Source organism: Penaeus monodon, chromosome 6, assembly GCF_015228065.2.
Source record: "Penaeus monodon isolate SGIC_2016 chromosome 6, NSTDA_Pmon_1, whole genome shotgun sequence".
NCBI classification, from domain to species: Eukaryota; Metazoa; Arthropoda; class Malacostraca; order Decapoda; family Penaeidae; genus Penaeus; species Penaeus monodon.
The window spans coordinates 5,373,077-5,379,094 of NC_051391.1; positions in this window are offsets into that span (position 1 = coordinate 5,373,077).

Here is a 6,018-nt window from a genome sequence, read left to right on the forward strand (position 1 = left end):
TCTTCTTTTTCATTCCTCCGTCATTATCCTCCTTATTTCCTTTTCTCCCTCTTCCCTGTGTCTCCCTCTACTTTCCCTCTCCTTCTTCCCATTCCTTTCTCAGTCATTTTTATTCCTTATCTCCCTCTTTTTCTTCCTCCTTTTCCTCCTCTCCTTCCATCCGTCCTTTCTTCTTTTTCTCTTTCCTTTTACTGTCTCCTTCATTCTCTGTCTCTTGTCATTCCTCCTCTAATCCTCCTTCTTTCTTCTCCTCTCCCCTTTTCTCTCTTTCTCCTCCTCCCGTCCTCTCCCTCCTCCTTTTTCTTCTCTCTCCTCTAACTCTTCCTCCCATATTTCATCCTATCCTTTTTCCTTCTCTCCATTTCTCTCCTTCCTTTTATCTCCTCCCTCCTTTCCTCTCGTTCTAACTCTTCTTCTCTCTCCTTTTCCTTTTCCTTCTCGCTCTTTCTCTCTCCCCTTCCCCTATTTTTCTCCCTCCTTCCTCTCCCTTACCCCCCTTCTCCCTCTCTCTCTTCTCCCTCCTTCTCCCTCCATCTTTATCCCATCCCTCCTACTTCTCATTCTCCTTCCTCCTCCATCCTATCCTCCTTCTCTCTTATCTACCTCTCCCATCTACCGTATCATCACCCTATTCCCCCTATTCCTTATTCGCTCTCGCCCCGTCCTATCCTCCCTCTCTCCCATCTACCGTATCATCACCCTATTCCCCCTCTTCCTTATTCGCTCTCGCCCCGTCCACTAAGCACTCAATTTCAGACCAACAAGGAAAATGGAAGAGGATGTTTCCGAAACGAAATTGATCTCGAGAAAACCAGGTGTTTTTCGTACGGAGAGAATTTTGGATGAGACCACGTGCAGGAGGCAGGCAAGTTCAATTCAGATTTTCAAAAAATCATCATTATTATTTTATATTTATATTTCTTATGATGGCTGATATTATTGTTATTGTTATTGCTATGACTGTATTTTTTTCTAATGTTCTAATTGTTATTATTATCCACCTTGTTCCGTTATTATTGAATTGCTATTATTGTTGTTGTTGTTGTTATCATTATTATCATGCCTGTTATTTTCTTTACCATTCTTATCATTTATTATCATTGTTATCATTATAATTATCATCACCACTGTATTCAATGTCATCATTATGATTATCATCACCAATATTATCATTATTATCATTGCTACCATGTTATTGTTATTACCTGATTTTGAGGGTATGGACTTGAGGGTATCGTTATTATCATGATTGTCATTATTACTGTCATTATCAATATTATCATAATTACTATCATTATCACCATTGTCATTATTTACATTATTGTTACTACTATTGTTATTATTATTATTATTATTATCCTTATATTAAGTTATTATCTTCATTATTATTATCATTACTATTATTATCATCATTATTATTTCATTATTATTTTATTATTGTTGTCATTATCATTGTTATTATCTTTATAATCATTATCATCACTCTTATTTTTTTCTATTATTATTATTATTATCATTATTATCATTATCAATCATCTTCATCATCATCAGTATTATGATAATAATAATTATTATCATTATCATTATTATTATTACTATAATCATTATCATTATCATTATCAATAACATTATCATAATCACCATCATTATCACCACAATTATTATCATTAAATTTATTACGTACTTCCATCACATCTTCATCAAAATCCTGAAAGTAAATGAAAAAAAGAAAAAAACGAAAATTTTTTAATTTTAAAAAACAAAAACAAACAACCAACACCCAAAAAACGGGTAAAAAATTTAACGTTATTTTAAGTTAAAGAAAATAAGGGTAAAAAAAAAAAATTTGAATAAAAAATGAAAATTTTAAAAACTTAATAAAAAATAATATCAAAAAAACAATATAAAAAACCCCAAAAAAATCCCAAACCCAAAAAAAAAATTTAATTATTATTATAACAAAAAAATACACCACAAAAACAAAAATGATAGAAAAAATTAATAAAATAAATGATAAAAAAAATAATTAATACCAAAAACAATAACCAAAATATCAATAACATTAAAAATTAGTAATGATGAAAATTTTAATAATAAAAATTTAATTTAAAAAAAATTAAAAAATTTAATAATAAAAATAAAAAAATAATAAATAAAAAATAATAAGGGATAATAACAATGGGTAATAAAATAACAACAAAAAACAAAAACCCAACAAAAAACAATGAAAATAACAATAACTAAAAGGGGACACATAAAACAAACACTTTGGGAAAAAATTTAAAACGTTTTCGAAAAAAAAAAACATCAAAATTTAAATGGTCCCGGCTAACGAGGCTTGCCCGGCCCCAAAACGTCAGGGGCCGTTTTTTCCCTTTTTCTGGATTGAAAACAGGGAAATTTCCCTAATGTTTCCCCCCCCTTGACCAAAAGGTTTTCCGGGCCCAATGGTTTGAAAGCGGTAATGGAAGCCTTCCCCAATAAAAAACCCGGCCCCGGAAGCCCCGATTTGGGGCTACAGGCTTTTCAGGGGGGGGCTTCAGAAATTGATTTCATAAAAAAAAACAACCCCAAATTTGCCCTTTTTTTTTTTTTTTTTTTTGAAATGGGGGGGGGAAAGGGGGATTGCGTCTTTTTTTTTTTCTCCCCTTTTTTTTTTTTAAAGATTGATGTATCTGTTTTGAGGGGGTTTGTGGTTTTTATTTTATTTATTTTTTATTTATTTTTATCCGTCTATTTATTTGTCTTTTTAATTATATTCTAATTATCTTTTCTTGTGCTGTCCCCGTATAATTTTTAAATCTATCTATCTTTATTTTTTCAGCCCTTTCCCAACTTTTCTATTGTCTCTCTAAAAATATAAAATTATGTGGGGGGTACCAATATAAGTATATTTTTAATATAATAGTATAATAGTAAAAATATAAAAAAAAATTTTAAAATTTTAATATATAATACTTATATAAAAGTAAAATTAAAAGAAAATTATATAAATATATACATACAACATATATAAATATTTTTAAAATAAATTATTTTATATAAATATTAAATTTTAAAAAATTATATATATTATATATAAAATTATATATAATAAAATATTGTGTGGTGGGGGTGTGTGTGGTGGGGTGTGGGGTGGTGTGTGTGTGTGGGTGTGTGTGTGTGTGAAAATAATTTTTATAAAAATATATATAAAATATATAATATTATATAAAATTTATATAATATATATTTTATTTTTATTTATATATACGGGGGTGAGGGGTATGTGTGTGGGGCACATTTAAATATTTTTTAAGCTATCTTTACTATTTTTTTGTGTGTGGGCGTATTCCCCTGTTTATTTAATTTTTAAAAATCTCTCTCCTCTCTCTCTCCCCTTCTCCTCTCTATATTTTTTAATTTAATATATATAATATATAAAATAATAAATTAATATATATAAATATATATGGTATATATATTATATATTTTATATTATTATATATATAAATATATATATATTTTAAAATATATAAAAAATAAAGAGAAGGAAAACCCCACAGAAAAACACTCTCTCTTCTCTCTCCCTTTTGGGTCTCCCCTCCTCTTCCCTGGCTTTTCTCTCCCCTTTCCTTTTTTTCCCCCCGCAGCGGGGCCCGCCGGATTTTGGGAAAGGGGGAAGACTTCCCCCGGTTTGGGAAAAAACGGCTCCCAAGGGTCTCAAACGCGCCTAAGGCAGATTTAAACCATAACAGATTACCTGCAGGGTGGCCCAAAGGGGGGGCGATTCCCTCCCCTTGGGGTCCCTTCCCCTTTTTCCTTTTTTTTCCCTTCCTTAAACCCCTTTCCCCCTTCCTTTTCCCAAATTTTTTTTCCCTCTTCTTTTCCTATCTTCTTCTATTTCGGGAACTAATATATTTTTTTTCAAACGTTTCAAAACCCAAAACCCATTGACACCCTCTTTCCCTTCAGCCTCTACCCCTTTTTTCACCCCTTTTTCCCCCCCCCTTTCCCCTTCCCCTTTTCCCTTTTCTTCTCTCTCCAATTTTTCCACCCCCTTTTCCCCTTTCCCCCATTCCCCCTCCCCTTTTTCCTTTTTCCCCCTCCCCCCTCCGCCCCCCCCCTTTCCCCTCCCCCTCCTCCCCCCCCCCCTTTCCCCGCTCCAGAAAAACCAAACCAGAAAATATATTTAACATTTGACACTTACAGCTTACCAAAGGTTTTGGGGGTACGCTTTCCCCTCGTGCCTTTCTTTATTTTTTTTGACAAATCACGGATTTTGTAAATAGATGCATACATACACGGCAAAATATTTTACGCGGTGTGTGTGGGTGTGTGTGTGTGTGTGGTGTGGGTGTGTGTATGTGTGTATGTGTGTGTGTGTGTGTGTGTGGTGTGTGTGTGTGTTGTTTGATTGTGTGTGTGTGTATGTGTGGTTGTGTGTGTGGGTTGTTTATTGTGTCTGTGCGAAGGGAAATGTATTGATTATTTTCCTTAAATAAACAATAGCCACAAAAACCCCAATAAATCGGAAAACGAAAAACAAAAAACCCAAAAAAAGGAAAAAAACCAAAAAAAAAAAAAAAAAAAAAAAAAAAAAAAAAAAAAGGATAAGAAAAAAAAGGACTAAAATGGAAAAACTATTTTACATCGGAACAAAAATCCTAGAGGTTTTCCCAAGGCAACAGTTACTTTAACGTCTCGAAACGGGGATATTACTGTTTAATATCCCAAATTATGCAAATGTCCCCCTGAAAAACCCGTTCTTCACACCCAGCAACGCTTGCCTCCCCTTGGCTTCTTTCATTTCTTTCCCCTTTTCCCCCTTCTTTTTCTTCTTCTTTTTTTTCCCTTCTTCTTTTTTTCTTTTTTTTCTTTTTCCTCCCTCCTTCTTTTTTTTTCTTTTTTTTCTTTTTTTCTTCTTCTTTTTCTTCTTTTCTTTTTAGGGAAATTATGATTCATGGAAAAAGGGTTATACATGATGCATGTTTGTGTAATATATATATATATATTTTTATATATATTATTATAATATATAAAATATTTTATGTGTTTTTGTGTGGTGTGGTGTGTGTGTGTTTTGTTTTGTTGGGTGTGTGTGTGGTGTGTGTGTGTGTTGGGGTGTGTGTGTGTTGTGTGTGTATATATATATAAATATATATATAACATATAAAAAATTTATTTATTTTCATTTTTTTTAATCTACTTTATATATAAAATATAATATATATATATATATATATATATAAAATAATAAACTTTATATATATATATATATTTTATGTTTTGTGTGTGGGGTGTGTGTGTGTGTGGGTGTGTGTGTGTGTCCCGTTTGAGTGTGTGTTGTGTTTTGTGTTTGAGTGTGTGTGGTGGGGGGTTTGAGTGTGGGTGTGGGGTGTGTGTGGGGTGTGTGTGTGTGTGTGGTGTGTGTGTGGTGTGTGTGGTTGTGTGTGTGTGTGTGTGTGTGGTTTTGCATCACTTTGAGGGGTGTGCTTTTGTGTGGGAAAGCGCGGCAACAAAAATGGGCGTGAAAATGATTTTTTTTTAACCCCCTTTTTCCTTTTTGCACAAAACATACATACGGGAAAACCAACGACCCAACCTTTCCCAGCCCCCCCCCCCTCCCCCCCCTTTCCCAACACCCCCCTCCCTTTTTACCTTCCCATGCTTTCTCCGCCCCTTTCCCTTGCCCCCCCTTTTGTTCCTCTGTCCTCCTCTGCCCCAATTTTTTTCCTTGTGTTATCCTTATCCCTGTGTTCTTTAAGTTAAATTTTCCCCTTTCTCTGTTTTTCTTCTCTTTCTTTCCCTTTTTTCGCTCTTTTAACCCGCTCCTCCTTCATCCAGCTTTGTTTAAAACATTCACTTCTTCCCTTTTTCTTCCCCCCTTTCTCCTTTCCCCCTCCCTTATTTCCCTACTTTCCCCTATCTTTCTCTATCGTCTCCTTGTTTCCTCTCTCCCTTCCCATTCCCTGTCCCCTCCCCCTCCTTCCTTTTCTGTCTTCTTCACCTCTCCCCTCTTTTTCCCCCTTTTTTCCC